We start from the raw sequence: 18,354 nt of genomic DNA, 5'->3' as shown, positions 1-18,354 counted from the left end.
TTTACCAATAAAGCATAATGTCTGACGTTAGGCATGGTGCGCTGTATTATTTTTAACCTCAATGCAGCAAACAAATCTGATGAAAGGAGAAAAGGAGCAGAGAGCATGAGCTTTATGGAAAGTCGAACTGAAAGCCGTCTATTCATTTCAAAGCCCGTGTGACACATAGCGACGATGCTCAAGTGCTTTCTGTCTTTTCTTTTTTTTTTAACACTGGTGCTCTCCTGTTTGCCTCTTTGTAGACATTCTTGCATGTTGTGTCAAAACTTCAAACAGCCATTGCCACCCAGTGTTATTTTTTTGGAGACTGGTTGATATCTTTATCTCATTAACTCAGCTGTTTTTAGCCTGTTCCCGTTTTTATAGTACTTACACATCCCTTGTCTTGTAATCCGCTGATTCTTCAATCTTTCCCTCATGGCTTTTGTTTCCTTCGCAGGCAGCTCATTTTTTTTTTCTCTTTTTTCTGTGTTACAGTGAAATAACAGACATCAATGAGTTGATTTTCAGTGCATTTCGAGGCGTCCTTGCTGTGGAGTCTGTGAAAGACCTTAGGAATCCGTCTGCGTGACTGTTTACATGTGGTTGTTTTTACTGTATTTGTGGCTTTTTCTCTCAGTTGTCAGTGTGGCAGTCCATGCATTAGGGGGCAACATGCTCTCTCAGGTGGATTTGGAGGAAAGCAGCTGGAGCTAATGGTGCCAGCTAACAAGTGACATTCTCTCATTAGCGGGGAGATTTGTCTGAGGGGCCAGTTAGTTGGAGGACGTTACACAAGGTCAGAGCCTCTGGCTACCACGGGAGAATAAGTGAAGTGGAAAAGAGGCAGAGCAGTAGACGGGCTAAGAGACAAGACACTCGCTGTGGCGTCTGAAGGTTTCTCTTCTCTTTGACTGGCAGGGCTTGATGTGAGAGGAGTTTGAAGTTTTTTGGACTTTGGTCACTGCTGCTTTTGAACGCAGAGCTATTTCAGGCATAGACGGGGCGTGTGTGTATGTGTGTGTGCGAATGCGTTGGGCGTGTGCTGGTCCATGTATCTATTTGAACTGACTTCACTGACCATCGCCGAGAGGCGAGGCAGATCCTCCTGCTTCCACAGGACTGCGAGGTTTGCTCGCAGAATGGGAAATCAATAAAGTCAATAGGATGAGCATTAGGATGGCCAAGTGGTTTTAACAGGCCCATTGTCATTCCACCATTTTTGTAAAGCAGTTTGTGGGCCATTCTTTCTACAGCGTTGAATTTTTCAGAGGGGCTGAGGAAGACGGACAGCTACAGAGACGGAGAGACAAAAGGGAGGAGGGTAGAGGAAAAAGAGGGAGCCCTCAGACAATCAAACTGGAAGCACATTTTTGACACATGTCTTCTGTTCGACAGCCGTTCGCAAAAGGCTTTCAGGAGGGGGAGTTTTTTTTTTTTTTTTCCAGACCATCAGCCCCTGAATTGAACCATAGTTGTTTTCTCATCAGAACCGAACACTCTCCACAACTTGCCCTTCACCAAGGAGGCCGGCCATTATGAGCAGGTTTTCTTATATCACACTGGACAAAGAGTGACCTGTTTTTTTTGTCTCTCATCTTGAAGTGGCTTGTCCTATATACACCTTAGAGCTCAGGCAATCACATGATTGAAAAAAAAAGCATATTGAAGCAGTGAAATGTTGGACCACAGCCTAACATCTGAGGCTGATTCTAATTTAATTATTGAAAAGTTGTTTTTCCGACAACGCCACCCTTCTCCCAGATGTGTTGGTGAAACCTTTAAACAGAACAGAGGTTACCCACAGTTCAATTTCTGCATGTATGCCTGTCACGTCCAGATCCAGTAGCGCTCTCTTGACGAATGGTTCCTTTAATTGGCCCTTTTTTCCTCTTATGGCTACTGCCTGGCAGTTAAGTGCAAGGCCACCATGCAGACCTCCTCTGTAAGCACAACTAATAACTGTACATGCAAGACAAATGAACAAGACCATGATAGTGCTGTACATTGTTCTCATTCACAGTCCACACCAGTTGCAACAAATAACTGAGTGACTGTGTGTGTTGTGCTACCTGTGCCTCAGTATCTTAGCCATGATCTGAGTCTATCTGGATTGGAGCTATGCTCCGCTGTGAAATCTGAGATAAAAGGTGCAGGGCAACCTCCAACTATCTCTGACTGTAGGAGCCAGTAATGAAAACTCAGTAATACAGACCAGGGCCCTGTTCTTTCAACATGACTTAACTAATGTAGATGACATGAGATCATCAGGCTGCCTGTTTATTCTCAAACACAGCTAATGTGGTTCTTTGAATGCAGGCAAAGGATCGATTCATTGGTCCTGAATGAAGTTCTATTGAATGCACAGTCTGCTTTTATTTTGAAGAAAAGCCAAAATGAGTTGAAAGTCTGATCCTCTCTGTGCTGGACATTTCATTGCAATTAGGTGTGTTGGGGAGCATCCAGACACACACTGCATTCATAGGTGTCATCTACACAAGGGAGGCCACTTTTTTAAACCCATTTTTTTGTACCCATCATTTTTTACGTACTCTACTTTTCTAGGATTGAATAACATGTGGCCTTTTGACAATAGAGAGGGAGTTCACAAGAATTCCCGAGTCGAGTTCAACAAATTACGACTGATTGTATAACATGACCGCTACTTGATGCACCATGATGCAGCATGTTTCTTGTTGGATTGATCAAGTCTGACCTATATTGATCCTACAGTTCCGTTGCCTAAAATGTCATATGTTGAAGCCCATTTGTACCCATCTTTTTCAACATGAGCTCAAACTGTGTGTCTCCACCAGCTTTCAACGCAAAGTGACGCCGTTGACTGGGGCATACATTTTATTGACATTTGTTTTCCCACATTAATGTTGTTTGTGATTCTTTGCTCCGTATTGTTGCTCCACAATGTTTCCGCACTTCAGTGGCTGTTTTATAATTCGTTTCCACGAGTGAATGGGATGAGACCTTGACAGTTTTGTTCAACATTGAGTAGATTCAGCCACACACTATTTCAGCAGACAGTGGCACACAGATAAGACATCTGTAGTCAGTAAACTTATTCCAACTTACTTAAGTCGCACGTACGAGTTGTAAATTCTACAGTTTAAATGACAAAACCCCATCATAATGTTGGTTAAATGTCATGTTTTATGTTTGAGGCAGCCTTTACACTGAAGATTTTAACCAAGTTCATATCTTTTCTGTTTAAGGGTTGGCTCTTTTCTTAATGGTATCCATTTATGTCGCTCTGTAATCTATCATATAGAAGTATTTTCCTAAGTGTGAAAATTAAATACACATTAATATATTGAATACATTCATAGGAACACCAGCAGACTCTGAGGACCTACACCTTCTAATCTAAAATTATCATCCCTCATAGAAAAAGGGGACACTTGTTTCCTAAAATGACTCCTTATCCGGGTTTCATCCTAAAACATCAGTCATCATCCGGCTCGACGTTAATAAACCTGGCACAGTTGCAGTGCGGATATATTTTTATCTCCCTTTGAAGATGTTGAAAACTCCCGATTTCGTGTCAAATCCTCAACAATGATCCTCTGTTATCTTTGTATGAAGAACAGGGCCCGGGCCTGTAAAAAAATAGAATCTCCAGAAGTGAAAAAAGAATTTGCATCATCATCCTATTTCCATTCATTTTTTTTTTTTTTTTCCCGTGTTGAATGGAAATGGTGTGCCTCATGTTCTAGATAATTTGTTTCCTCAGACAGTCAAATTATGTCAAAGCTTCAGAGCAAAAAAAAACCCCACAAAAACAAAAAAAGAATAGTTGACTTGAGGACGCCGCGGTGCTGTTACACTGATGGTCTTTTCCCTCAAATGCCACCGTGATCATAAAAGCATCACTTTGAGGAGTCATTTAGCCTCATATCCGTCTAAAAGCATCAAATAGATTATCTTGTTTTCTAGTGACATCCTTTTCAGACTAATTCCTTCCCATACAGTGAGGTTAATCTAAATGTTAATCGAAATCTTAATGTCATCGCTCATTTTCACACCGCGGGCCCCAGTCTGTGCATGCTGCTGTGCGAGGGCTTTTGGCTTTGCTCTATTGTTTAACTTAGAAAATTAAAAATTCAGCAATCCCAATTTCCAATCCTAAAAAAAAAAGTGTGAACTAATATTACGGGCGGGAGCATGGTTAATTATTGGTCCTGGAGAAAATGGGGTTCATTGTCACTGATCATTTCTCTTACCTGAACGCACGGTGAGTCTTTTTAAAGGTCATCCTCGCGATGATGGCTCGAACCTTTTTATTCCTTTTGTTCTGCCTATACGTAGTTTGTTCACTGGCTGTGAGATTCCGACACGTTTGAAGGAGAAGTGCCTTTCATCATCTAGCGTTTGGCATGGACTTGAAGAGGTTTACTCACGGGCAGATACACAGGTACAGTAATGCCCAGAGGTAGCAGGAGAGAATGGAGATGATCACAGGCTGGAGATGACAAGAGGAAGAGCAAACAGACAAAAGCGAGGATTAATGGAGGCTGAGTGAGACATTCAGTTACACCTTGTTCTCTTATTATTCCCCGGCGAGACACAAGTCACATTGTCTTAACAGAAGCAGTGATTGTAGAAAATGTACTTTGTACCACCAGCCTGCCCTATAAACTGCAGCACTTGTGCCCCATTCCCAAGAGGAGGATTTGCTTCCGTGCTGCCACATTAAGTCGCCAGGAACTGTGTCCTGACTGTCATAAAACATCTTTTAACTACAGTATCTACACAATGTTTCTCGGAGAGTTCCGCCTCACATGTAGGATGAACGCACCAAAGGTGGCAAACAGACACAGATGTGCAAACACGTGTGCTTCTGCTTTGAACCGGCCCGTCGCTACAAAAAGATGTTAGCATTGAACGTTTCTACTAACCAAACATATGCTAAATGTGTACAGTTCATCACATTTCATGTCAACATTTCTATTATACTTGTTATATAACTTTCAGATTACATGTTCTGCATATGAGCTACTGAGAAAACACTGTAACTGGTTGATGCTAGGGACCATTCGGGACATTTTGCAGCTGTCTTTTAAAGCAACATAATGTGGAAATGAGCATTGTTTGGGAGTTTTCATTCAGTTTCTGAATGCCTCACCACTGATGTAAATACAAATCCCATTACATCATAACAACATTATATGAAAGGGTTACAAGTTTCAGAAACAAGTGAATGACCCATTTACCCTATTGTGAGAGATAATCCCGCTTTAGACACAATTTTTTCCGGCCCCTGCTTAAAGGAATATTCCGGTGTAAATTTAATCCATGGTCTAACACACCGTGACACAGAGTAAGAGCCCCCCCCTCGAGAGATCAAGTTTGCAGACCGCTTGCTTACATAGTTTTAGCAACCTCTGAAATGACCACACGATAACAATACATTGCAGTATATGCCTCCAGCAAGAAACCGCCATCAAAAAGCCACAAATAATGCTTGGAACAGCACCAAACTTCAGCAACAATACAAAAAGGGCCGCAGCATATAGTTCAAGGCATCATACATCTGCTAGCTTAGCTGGAATTATACTGTAAAGTGAACACAACTCACCACTCTCCTGCCGCAGCTTACTGTTGTGGAGAAGTCGAGGTGGTGGTGAGTTGTGATGTCTTTTCAATAGTAATCTGGCTAAACTAGCAGAGGTTTGATGCCTCAGACTATGTGCTGAGACCTTATTTGTACTGTTGCTGAGCTTTGGTGCTGTTCTAAGCATTATTTGTGGCTTTTTGATGGCGGTTTCTTGCTGGAGGCATATACTGCAGTGTATTGTTATCGTGCGGTCATTCCATTCCTGTGGTTGACTTGGTGTCACAGTGTGTTAGACCATGGATTAAACTTACACCAGAATATCCCTTTAAGTCCTGCTCTCCACAGCTAACTGAGCCATGAGCTAATTAGCCAATGGTAGCTAGCTTCAGCCAAGGACAGCTAGCAAAGAGCAGCAGTTATATTGACCATTTGGACATATTCTACAATTACACCTTTAACCAAGCGTTTTGTTTTATCGTTTTTTTTTGTTATCCAATGTGATATGACACATAACCATAAATTCAACATTTTAAAAGTAAAAGGAAGAGAAGCGTATAATACAGACATTTATTCCGGCAGTTGGGTTGTTTGAGAATATTACTTGCAGTTAGTTTCATCTATAATTATCTAAAATTGGGCAATGGCTGAGTTAGACTGTTTGTGTCCTTGCTTTCAAAACACATGCCTGTTAACAACTGTCTGAACAGAGAGCTGGAGAGACAAAAACAATGTTTGTACAAAAGACAGATAAGAAAAAAAAACACAAAGACGTCTATCAAATGGATGCATCGCTTCTCAATTAGATAGTAGGAAAGAGACACTCCCATTTATTTTCTTGAGCGTCTGAGCTCAGACATTGCGCACAGATCTGTGGTGCACGTGCGTCAGATACCGATCATTAAGATGAATAATCAATACGATCCTCTGAAATCAAGTCTGAGCTTTTATTTGTGGAAAAAAGTAACTCGGCTAAGACGCCCGTCTGTCATTCATCTCTTGTTAGCTGCTATTTTCTGAGGCGCCCTCAGCCTCAAAGAGCTTAATGAGGTCTTTCTGCAGGAGCAACAGGGTAATGCTTGTACACACGCACACAAGAGACTTGATGTGTTTACTTCTGGAAAAATATGAACGGCAAAGGTGTTTTTGAAGTAGATGTCTGGTGCAGGTGAGCTTTTAAGCTCCCGTACTAAAAAAAGGCAACACGTCGGGCCAGATGTATGCATAGTATGTAGACTGTTGAGTGTGAGAGTGCATCAAATAAAAGCTTCTGTAACTTTTGTAGTATGTTCAGTCTGCTTGTATGAGAAAAGTAGTAAATAAATAATATAATAAAAAGGTAAGAAGGAGCACTAGAGCAGATAATATGTACAGTGTAATTATAAACAGTGTGGACAGTGTATTGTTATTTATGCATACGAGTATGAAAGTTGCCCAGTTAGTGATATATTATGTATTAATGTATTACAAATGTCAGATATCATAAGGAACCTATATAAAACATGCATTGCTCTTAGTAATCTTGGTTGGTAAAATCACTATGTGTATATATCACTATATATCTTATCACTAAATCACTATGTATACATATATATATATACATATACATATATATATATATATATATATATATATATATATATATATATATATATATATATATATATAACCCTATATAACCCTAAGTGTAGTAATGATCAGGATCTGAACTATAAATGCATATGTTGTGAATACATAACCAGAACTAAAAGAATACACTTTGTAGATATTTCTTTATGATCTCCATCGGAATACATTGGCATCACTTACAGTGAAATATGTGAAAAGTGTTGCACGGCTTTGGTGTTGTTGCCAGAGCTGCATCTCCCTTTTCCTTATTTTGTGAGACTCGCCTCCGTCCGTGAGACTTAAATATCAACAGCAAACGTTCTCAGTCGTCAGCCTCACTGTATTGGATAGACCAATTTAACAGGGCTTCACTTCAGTCTGGCTCCATACACAGATAAGAATAACCTGGAGCAGCTAAAGGAACCTTTTCCCTCTCCTTGATCGTGTTATCTTAAAGGCATATTCTCTCACTTCTACGGGATACTGTCATGTCTCTCAGCCCATGTTTTATTTCTCTGCTCGGCACCGGGGAGTGTTGTGCCAACCTACGGAAGGCAAAGGGAAATTGCCCCTTTCCCTTCTCTGTCTTTTTTGACTAACTGCAGAGCTCTCCGTCTCCTTTTCTCGGTGGTAAATAATGCTTTTTCATTGCGTGCATACTCTATCTCAACAGTGTGCTGAAAGCTTTCTTTATGAAAATCAGGAGTTGTTTGAAGTTGAGGCTTATTCCAAACTTAAGTCTCTTGGCCTTCCACTTCAGCCCCTCCCCTCACCCCATTCCCTTTGATATGCAGGCGGCATACACAGCTGATTGAATTTGTATTAATTTTTTTTTTTTTTTTCTCAGTCTTTTCCCCTTCTTTGAGACCTAATTTCATCAACTGTATCGGTGTTGCCGGGGTTTCTTGCTGGCTGATAACCATCCCCCTGCAATCATTTGGCCTTGATGTCTTCTGCTTGATGAGCGAGATGTAGAAAAGGTGGCTGATTGACTTGGATATTTGTTTTGCTTTCTAACTGCCATTTGAAGTGGTTTGCACGCACGAGAGGGGAGACTCTTGTGATCCCCCTCGTGACTCTCTGAAGCTTCCGGCGTAGATTGATTTAGCGTGATATGCTCCTTTAAAAAAAAACAAAAAACACCCCTTACCCTCTTAATATCCCTCCGTCACAGCTCCTTGGGGTTCAAAGCCACACTCTCGTTTTCTTGCATGAACGCGCGAAAAAACAGCACACAATGCCCCGACTTAACACACAAACAAAATCCATCGGTGGAGGCTCTTGTCAGGCCGCGTCAGATTTTGACAGCCTGTCTGTCATCAGCATAGATTTGCCTCGCGAATCAATACATCTCCAGCCCTTTTTGAAGCACTTGTGGAAGTCTGTTTTTTTTTGTTTTTTTTTTCAAAAACTGTGAGTGAGTCGAGAAACGAAACACAGATTGCAACCAACGGTTGTTTTGCGAAAGCTTTCGAGGCTCATGAGTCGGCTGGTATATTTAAATATGGATAAACAGACACAAACAGTGTGCGCTGGGAGACAGACAGTCGCACATGCTCTCCCTCTTCCCACATGTTCGCACGCATAAACGCACGCACACATACACACACACACACACACACACACACACACACACACACACACACACTGGCATACTCACTGAGTCATAACTTGCTGTGTTTTTTAGCCATAGGGAAGTCCTTTATCCACATAACTAGATTAACTCACAGCGAGCTCTGATCAGCTTAATTTGGATTCAGCCTACTTACCCCTCCCTGGTCTGTGTGTCAGTCTGTCTCCCTGCCTGCTCGTCTGTCATTCTGTCTGCCCGAATGGCAACGTCTCTCCCTGTCTGTCTGCGCGTCATGTTATTTAACCTCCCTCTCTGTTTAGTCTTTAACGGGGATTACAACCCCGGCGAGCTAACACCGCCAACCTCCACCCATTTTTAGCTTCCCCCCCCTTTCTTTGTCGTCTCATGACTAACATGAAAATCTTTCACCCTCACCATGAGCGGATGAATATATTATTGCTTTTTGTTTGTTCCAAAAAGAGAAAGAACACGGTGCGATTGTTGTCTGACTGAAAAACTACATGTAATGAACTCATTCTGTCTGCTTGTCTTGGCAGGGTGTCAATGCGATATATTGACTGCAGCAGTCTCTCAGTGCCTTTGGATTGCAGGATCTTTAGGATGCCCCCGAGGACTGACTGACAATAAAATAACAGAGAGGGAACTGGCAATTTCCAGAATCCCCCAAAAAAGGCTCCAAAAAGTTGTTTTTTTTTACTTGCAGAACTAGATTTTCTTTTCACGTCACTCTCTCAGAATGCATGACGACAGTTGTTTATCATTTTCATACATCAATAATTTAGTCAAGGCAGAAGTGTTTCTTGTTACTGCTCAGTTAAATCCAATCACTTATGGAGGGACGACGAGGGCTGGAATAAAAGGTACATAACTAAAATTCTGTTTTCATTTTCAGAGCACTTCAGAAGTTATTAACAAGAGTTGTCCTGGCTTGAAGTCTTTTTTTCTTTGAAGTTGAATGAATGCGCTGCGCCGAGTTCACTCGATTCATTAAACTAAGTTTCTAAAGGAACTGGTAGCACACTGCCGAGCCTGCATTGTTGGAATGGTAAACTCTCCAGAGGCCGCTCTCTTTTGTAACTTTGTCGAAAAAAAATACACGGAAACTGCCTTTGGATTTTTGTCTTCGTCTAACGCCCGTCGTCAGTGTGGATAAACAGCTGTTGATTCAACTTATTATCGTAGCTTCATTTCTCAAGTTCAATTCATTTGACACAAGTGGTGTGACATTTTTTTTCATGTCATGAAATAAACTCTAAATTAACTCTAAATTAAATAACTCTAAAGCAGCAAGAATCTTTCTTTTAGTTTGAATCGGCATAAAATCAGTCGCAGCGTAGAAGAGTTGGGGTTGTAAAATTGTAATTGCATCTCTGAATAAATAAGGACATGTTTGTGAGGTTAATGTTTGAATATACCGTTTCATACTGAACGTAGAGTCATAAAAAATAGCTTCTGAGCACATGGAACTCACTGCTCATGAGCCAGATCAGCTAATCGAGAAAGCATGGCCTTTCGGGAGATGCACACTAAGTGCCCAAGGCTTGGGATCCCCATGTGGTCCGCTTGCGCATTGAACTAAGGTTACGATGCGTAACCATCAGCTCCTCAGTCTTTAGCAGGCAAATGATGGGCCGTGAGCCTCACTCATCAAAGCCCCAAAGTCTGGGGGAAAAAAAAAAAAAACCTAGAGAAAGAGGGCAAATGACGGAGAAAGGGACGGACACAAAATGGGAGGGGAGTGGGATAAGGAGGCACGGGAAGGAGAATTATATGAAAGGGGCCGGAGGGAAGGAAGGGGACGGATAGTGGGACAGAAAGCTCGAGATGCTGAGGAAAAGAAGGGGGATAGAAATAATGAGGGATGGAAGGAAAGTGGGGATAAGCAAGGAATGGAGGAGAAGGAGGGGGCAGCAAAGAGAGCGCTGAGTGGAGCTGAGGAGGCGCCGGGCCCGGGGGATTGCTGCGCGTTTATCCTCCTCTGCAGCAGGCTTCTGAAGCACTACCTCAGGAAAAGACTTTAAAGCAGGGTGGCTGCTGCTCTGCGCTGATCTGTTAATACCCACAGATACATGAGGCTTCACCATAGTACTCTGGGGGTGGGGTGGAGCGGGACAGTGTGTATAAGTCTGCATGTGAGCCTGTGTGTGTGTGTGTGTTTTTTTTTTTTGTTATGTGTTCAAGGATCATATCACAACTCTGCAGACGATATATCACATCCACCAACCGCTAGCCCACCCGCCCCAACTCACCCGAAGACATGAAGTTACCGGAGCGATTAAAAGATTAGATTGGACTATCGTGTGGCTGTGTGTCAGCATTGTCACCCAAAGCTGATGCTGTGAGGAGGAAGGGGGGGGGGTTAGAATGACTACCCTGTTTTAGGATCCTGTATAAATAGACTCCTGACTCCTGGGAATTTCAGTAAAACTGCCTCAGAGCCACAGTATGCAGCAGAAAATATACACGCTGGGAGGTGGAGAGGCTCCATGGGAATTGAGAGACCGCTTCACAGAAGAACATGACCGATGCTCTCAGGGGGGGCCCACATGATTAATTCAACGAAAGTAAAATACTTAAGGGGGGGATTAAGAGAGAAAAAGATCGGTTTCCTTATGTATGTATCCCTCATATTTTATCAGTGACAGTTTTTATTCGTGAAACCTTTATTTGGCTGGTGTCAACAAGTCCACATGCTCTTTGAAAACTGAACAACAGAAATAGAAAATGCCCCCATAGTTTGTGTCACACTACATTTGAGACCACCTCTCAAAACTCAATTTGTGCTAGCCAACATGTTTTTCCTCTGCTGCCCCATCTTTGCTTTTACAAATCCCCACAGATCATAGAACAATTTCTTGTTTTTCAAAATGTTAAGGAAGGCCTGCAACAAAACTGTTTCTCAGACTAGACGGAGACAAGCTTTTCCACAACTTTGCACATTAACCCCAGTCATGTCCCTTTCACTTTCTTGGCAAATGTCATCTTTGAGCTATTATGACCTCCGCCAAAGAGGTCATGGTTTTGCCTGCATCTGTTTGTTGAGTGGCTGGTTGGTTTGTCAGCATGATTTCACAGAAACTGCTCAATGGATTTCCACAACATTTGGGTGGAGGATGGATCTTAGCCCAGAATAGAGCCCATTACCTTTTGGTGTGGATCTAGATCAATGGACCGATCCAGGCCTGTTTGTTAACTTTCTTTAACTTTGCGAGATTTTCCTACGTTTTGGTTGATTTATTTTTTGGTAGAGTCATGGATGGATCCAAATAAAAATCTGGATCCAGCAGAACTAAATACATTTCCTCTGACGCTGAATTGGGCTTGATTGAATTAAATCACATTGTACTGAGTGCCGTTGTAGTTATTTATAGGATCTGGCTGACAATGATTTTACCAGTGTTGGCATGGTTGGCATGGCAATGGAAACGTAATTTTGCTTTAACTTTTTCATTATCAAGTAAATGTTTATGCACAATGTAGTGACTGTAGAGTAATGGCTCCATCAGAGTTTAGATTGTTTCCCTATAATAAGTGCTTTCAACAGTTTTATTCACCACCGGGCATGAAATCTCCCAGGGAAATGTCTGTAGTCAGTTTGTGAGACTGGCACTGTTTTTTTTTTATCTGCTTTCACGTTTCCACTGTAGACTTATATATATATGACTGTGTGAGGAAGGGCACCATGTTGCTGTTGGATCAAGATAAGCTGAGGCCTTGCAACCGTTCGGCAATAATCTCCAGGAGCTCACTTTTTTTATCCACTACAACCAGTTTGACTTTTCATCACCCTTAACTGTTAAAGCACTCAGGCGAGCCCAGCTCACAAGTTTAGACATCAGCGTCATGTAATCACTTTGAATCACACATGTTTTCCCTGTGAGCTCAGGAGGGCACGAGCAAGGAAAGAAAGAAAGAAAAGGACACTCCCGGCAGATCCGAGCAACCGAGGTGTAAATGTCTTAATTCGTGTATTGACTTCCCAACAGACGTTAACAGAGCTGGGATCATTCAGCGCCACACAGTGATGTAGTTTTAAACGGACAAGCAGGTTCATTGGGAAAATATGCTTTGTTATTTACTTGTTTTTGCTTCCACTTACACTCACTGAATCAAGTTTAAATGTGGACTGTCGGTGCTGTTAGACTGTTAGTTGTGTCTTATCGACCAGCGCCACTTATCCGCTTGATAGAAATCACCTGTATACCCGAGATAACATGACAGGCTATTAGAGAGATGTGGGTAACCAGGCGTGTGATATCGCCCCACAGTACTCCTTAATGACGGCGTAAACAGCAGTGGTACCGGGTGACTGCTCTGTGGTACATGCATCGAGCCTCTGCAGCTTGAGTTCACGTGTATTTTATTGATGCATATTATAAGGTGCTCCTTGCACTAGAATATAATCTGAATAAATAAACATACAAGCCATAGGTTTCTCACAACAAACTCATACTTCTAATGCAGTCTCCTTTTCTCAGTTGTTTTTATCTCACACTTACTTTTTGGCAACGTAAAACGTCTGTTTCCCTGTGCCAACAAAGTCCCACTGCATCGATTTGATTACTGTAGAATCAGCATATCAACAGAAATTGGACGTGATTTACAAAAATAAAAAAATTGTTGCCAGCTTTTGTTGTTCTGCAAGAGACTCTCCCGGTGCACAACATAACACCTTGTGTCAAATCCCTGTGATTGCATCGGCATTAAACTTAAAGAGACAGGAGCTAAAAGTTGTCAGACAGAAGGGGAATACAGAGCTACAACACTGGACAGTATGACAAAAACTGATGGGTTTCTTGAGCACTATAGCTTGTAAATCTATTCTAGCAGTAAGTTAATAAAAAAAAAAAAAAAAAAGAAAATATGAAGCAGCATCATACTTGTGCTTTAAATCTTTAAATCATCACCCATTTACTGGGAACATGAACATGGGAAGTGACTTTTTTGTAATATCTGAAAGTAACTTAACCAAGTATAGTGATCATCTGTTGTCCTTGTTGGTATGTGTCCCCAAAAGTGTCACATCTGGAAACATATGTCAGACCAGAAAATGGGTATTCATGCCTTCAGAGTTCTTAAAATTATGTTTGCGCTTGCATTTCAGTCAGCCAAACATCAACCGAGTCCAAATGACCTCCATTCCAGCCAGTCGAGAGAGAGAGAGATTGTAAATAATGTTCCACTGAATTAAGAGGCCTAAATCCTGGAGCTTCATCTTGCTGACATAGTCCGTGGCTTGTAATCTGGACACACAGTTCCGGGCCAACTGGGTTTTCAGGCGATAGCTTTTTTTATTTTTTTTATTTTTTTTTTTTTCCCTTTTGGTAATGCCACGGAGAGGACAAAGTTTTGCGTGATTAGACTCAAGTCAGTCTTGTAATTAACATAGTTAAATAGCTCCAAACACAATCTCCAGGGACGGCTGCATGTTACACTCAAGGTAAGGGAGGAGTAGGTGGTTTGGAGATGTAAAGCGGGTAATTAAATGAATATTGTAGGCTATTGAGTTATCTCCTGGGCAAATACAGTCCCCCCCCCCCGTCTTCCCTCATCCAGCCCTCGCTCTCTCGCCTTGCACCTGAGATGAAAATGACAGTTAATGATGGTGTTTTTTAAAAACCACTTTAGCTCGTGCCCTATAGCTCACTCCCGCTCTCTCCAGACGGACCGAGGTTATTTCTTTCGCCTCCTCTTTCATCCTTTACTGAGATAGTCGCACATCATTTTTTTTCCTCCATGTTCCATTAGCAGATTGCCTCCCCCTCGTTCGCTCCTCTTTGTTTCCACCTTCCCACCTGCCCCTGTAACCCTCCCATTAAAAAAAAATCTAACTGGGGAATTCATTAATTTAGACTGGAAAAAAACAATGAGTTTCACTCCGGGGTCTGTTTTATTTTTCAGAAGTCCAAGAAGAACCAGAGAGTGCGAGAGAGACTAATGTTAAATGGCATAGCAAAGACAACCTGAAGGACCTGGGAGCCATCATTCGCACAGAGTGGCAGCAAGGTCATCTGGCCGAGGGATGGTGAGTCTGTTATTTGCATATGCCGTGGGCTATGAGGTAATAAGGTCTGCTTGGCTCCACCATTCTAATCATTTTAAAAACTGTTAAGACAGCCATTAGTAAACTGACCAGCAGACTGTTTGATCTGCACTAGCTATTATCTACTTACATGCATGCGTTGGCCTGGATATGATCATCCTACACAGCTATCAGAGCATGAAAAACGAAAAACACGAGCTTTATAATTTTTTCGTCAGGTGTTGATTACGGCCATAAAACTTGAATTTTAGTGTCGCACACAGTAAGTGGTTGACAGACCATAAAATTAAAGGTTTAGATTGAGGATTAATAATTAAAGCATCTCCAAGGAACTTTCTTTTGTTAAGTCTGGTGACCCCTGTGGACAAAACTGGTACGAGCACCATTGCCTCCTGTAGTTACTGTCTTTACTAGACAGCATGTATGCTTGTTTTGAGAAAGAGAAAAAAACACAACTCTTACCGCTACGACTTTAGACAGCTGTTTACAGCACGCATACAAATGAGGTAATGTATCTTTCTGTGGCTATGTAAGATTCATAACTGTAAACTTTGTTTTAGTGTAATTCTTAAACCTATGTTAGCCTTCATGTAGCAAGCGCTAAAGGTCTGGCTGTGGGGTAATAGTACATTTGTTGAGGAAGTTCAAGATATCGACATTCCCCATAAAGTTAAGATTTGACAGGTATTAAAGGATAGATCACCCAAAACAAAGTCTACTCACCCCTCATGCCCACAGAAAGCTAGGTGAGGTTTACACACAAAACATTAGTAGAGCTTCACATCATAATAGCTTTGCAGCATTCACCTTAAACAACTGAAGTAGAAATGTCTCAAAACAAACATAAAATGGCTCCATGGCGTGTCTGCCATAAGCAGGTCTCTGGAAGCCCCAAGTTCCCTAATTGATCCAGGAATCCGGAAGGCCGGGATTACAGCAAAGACTGGGATTATGCCGGATTAATTGTACAGAGATTTATTGTGGGTTTTTTTTCGTTTTGTTTGTTGCTGCGCTGTCTTGCCGAGAAACTTCCAGAATGAATTATGGACTACAAAACCCTATTGTTACTACTACTACTACTACTACTACTACTACTACTACTACTACACCATCCAACTTTCCATTGGCATTTGGCCAACAAGATAATGACTGAATTCACATTTTTGGGTGAACTAATCAGAAAATACTAATAAGAAAAACTATAAAAAGATAGCCAATCTTCTCGCTGATGGTCTCGATTGCCTATGTAGGTCAAACGGAGGCGTTAGTATTGACACTTTCATAACCAGTTAAAGACTGCTTGTAGTGGATTTGAAATCACTCCACTGTGAAGCACAAGAGACGGCATTAACTCTCATGGTCTGAGTAGCGTATAATCACAAAACCTCTTGCCGATTAAATACATTAATCTGATCCATTATTACTAATCAATCTACTACATCCACAACATATTTGTATGCGCAACACAACAGCTGCAATACATTTGGGGTAATCAGCACTTGATTACCATAATAAAATAAATCATTCTGTTAAAGCCGAGTCAGTTAAACAGAGGGAGAGATGGGGGAGAGAGACAGTGTTTCCGATCCATGTGTGATTCGCTGAATAACTCTCTCCTCATCTGTATTTCACTACAGTGTCTGTTTTTTATTTTTTCCGAAGCTCCGGATAAACCCCACCTCCAAAAACTGCTGAGTCAGCCCTGGCTTAGCGTCCCCTCATGGACCGCCACTTGTCTTAATATGTCTAGTCCTGTGTCAGGTCTTTTGGGTATCAGGGTTAATATCTAACTGAGGAATCCAATCTCCAAGCTTATGCGTGTTTGATTTTGTTTACGGCATCTGCCATCGGATGTAATTGAATGTACTGCATAGTATAATCTGATACATCCGGGGGGTGATGTTCAGCCACTGCTGTCGTGTTGTGCGTGTGTGTGTGTGTGTGCAGTGTTCCATAGCCCATAGATGCCCTGTAGAAATCCAAAATAGCCCGTAGATGTCCTGGCGGAATTAGTCCCTGCCTTATGGTGAATCATGCTCTCTTTTCTGGGATCTTATCTCATTACAGTAATATCCTCTGCTTTTGATTAAGGTGTTGACGGATGCTGAACATCCTAATGAAAGCAAAGAGTGTGTGTGTGTGTGTGTGTGTGTGTGTGTGTTGGGGGTTAGGGGGATCTGATATCAACAAATACATGACATTTACTCAAGAGCCATTCCCAAGGGGGGCACTAAAAGTTGAACTGTAATTCTAACAAACACGCTGTCAGCGCGTCTGCTAAAGAACTCCACTTTTCATTGCCAGCTTCTCCCGCTGACCCAAATTCAGCTGCTAAGGCTGGTTGATGCTCCTTGTTGGCAAACGTCAGCTAACGGCATGCTAACACGAAGAGTCAGGTGTATGTGCTATGTTTCCCGGAGACCTGAATTCGAACAGAGCGCTTCATCATTATGTTGATCTATTTATTTTATTAAGTAACTCTTTTAACATGTTCTCTAATTAGCTTTTGCACGTGTTTGATTCAAGCGTTTTTCAATGGAGCAGCAGGTTCTAGCTGTGAATATTCAACACTGCCGTCTTCCTGTTCCACTACCTGAAGCGTTTGGTACTTGGACTTGACATACACATTAACATTTGAGTCCGATGCTGCCATGTAGAATGATGAGTGAGCAGGAACAGCAGGGGGGTTCAGTGTCATGCTCAAGGACACTTCGACAGGGCACAAGGCTGCTGCTGGGACAAATCAGCACTTGAGGTGATTAAACCGTCCCTATTTCAACCAGGTGTCTAACTGGCTGTCATACAATGAGACAGAAGTACCAACTGTTCATACCCTCTTTCAGTAACTGCAACCTCAAATACTATCAACTTGAGTAACGAGTTTCACATCCGCTTCATCTCTGTTAAACCATTAGTTTTAAATCTTAAGTTTATTTAAGGCTTTAGGTGATCGACGACTCATCATCAAAGGTCCAGTTTGTAAGCTAGTTGGTAGATCTTGGCGCCTTCCAACCCAAACTGTCAGCATTTAATCAGTTGACTCAACAATAAACTATCTTACAAGAGAATAGAAGCAGAGGGAAATAGCTGGCCCTGGCTGGACTATCTCTGGGCCAGATCCAGTGTCTTCCTGGAGGGTTGTCATCACGGTGAGAATCAGACACAACCATATGTGACCTTGTTGTTGTTTGTTTTTTTTTCTTTACACTACATTTTATTTGTCCATACGTGGCTCAGCAGCGGCATTTGTCAACATAAAAACATCAGCTACAGTAGACTACAAAGCCGTATCAAGAGAAATACAAAAAGAGGATGTTACATGTGATTTTTTTCTTTCTCCCACCCCATAGAGCATCTGTAGTTCAAAGAGGTAGACTAGTGAAAAGTATGTCACTGGTACCACGCCAGGATAAGGTATTACTAGCTGTAAATCCTTCAGCTCTGATCAAAACCAGACTTACTACACGCAGAGAGACTCGTACATTTAATAACACATGGCCCTCACACACGCACACACGCACGCACAAACACAAGCTTTGATAACAATAACTTGAACAATAGTAC

General features: G+C 41.8%; 1 protein-coding gene and 1 long non-coding RNA gene across 2 annotated transcripts in view; one reads left to right on the top strand and one right to left on the bottom strand.

The window, feature by feature from the left end:
- Positions 1 to 18,354, bottom strand: part of LOC119021913 — a 255,539-nt gene that overhangs the window by 56,926 nt on the left and 180,259 nt on the right. Inside the window, exon 2 of the long non-coding RNA XR_005075799.1 lies at positions 4,215 to 4,453. This is a non-coding gene — a long non-coding RNA (uncharacterized LOC119021913). The remainder of the gene's footprint in view (positions 1 to 4,214; positions 4,454 to 18,354) is intronic.
- LOC119021912 (cadherin-22) overlaps positions 1 to 18,354 on the top strand; it is a 169,059-nt gene that overhangs the window by 31,468 nt on the left and 119,237 nt on the right. The window contains exon 2 of the mRNA XM_037102511.1: positions 14,649 to 14,772. The gene's annotated coding sequence lies outside the window, so the exon portion shown is untranslated. The remainder of the gene's footprint in view (positions 1 to 14,648; positions 14,773 to 18,354) is intronic.

This window comes from Acanthopagrus latus, chromosome 6, assembly GCF_904848185.1.
Source record: "Acanthopagrus latus isolate v.2019 chromosome 6, fAcaLat1.1, whole genome shotgun sequence".
Classification (NCBI taxonomy): Eukaryota; Metazoa; Chordata; class Actinopteri; order Spariformes; family Sparidae; genus Acanthopagrus; species Acanthopagrus latus.
The sequence above is the reverse complement of the archived record's forward strand: the minus strand, read 5'-3'. Positions and strand labels throughout refer to the sequence as shown.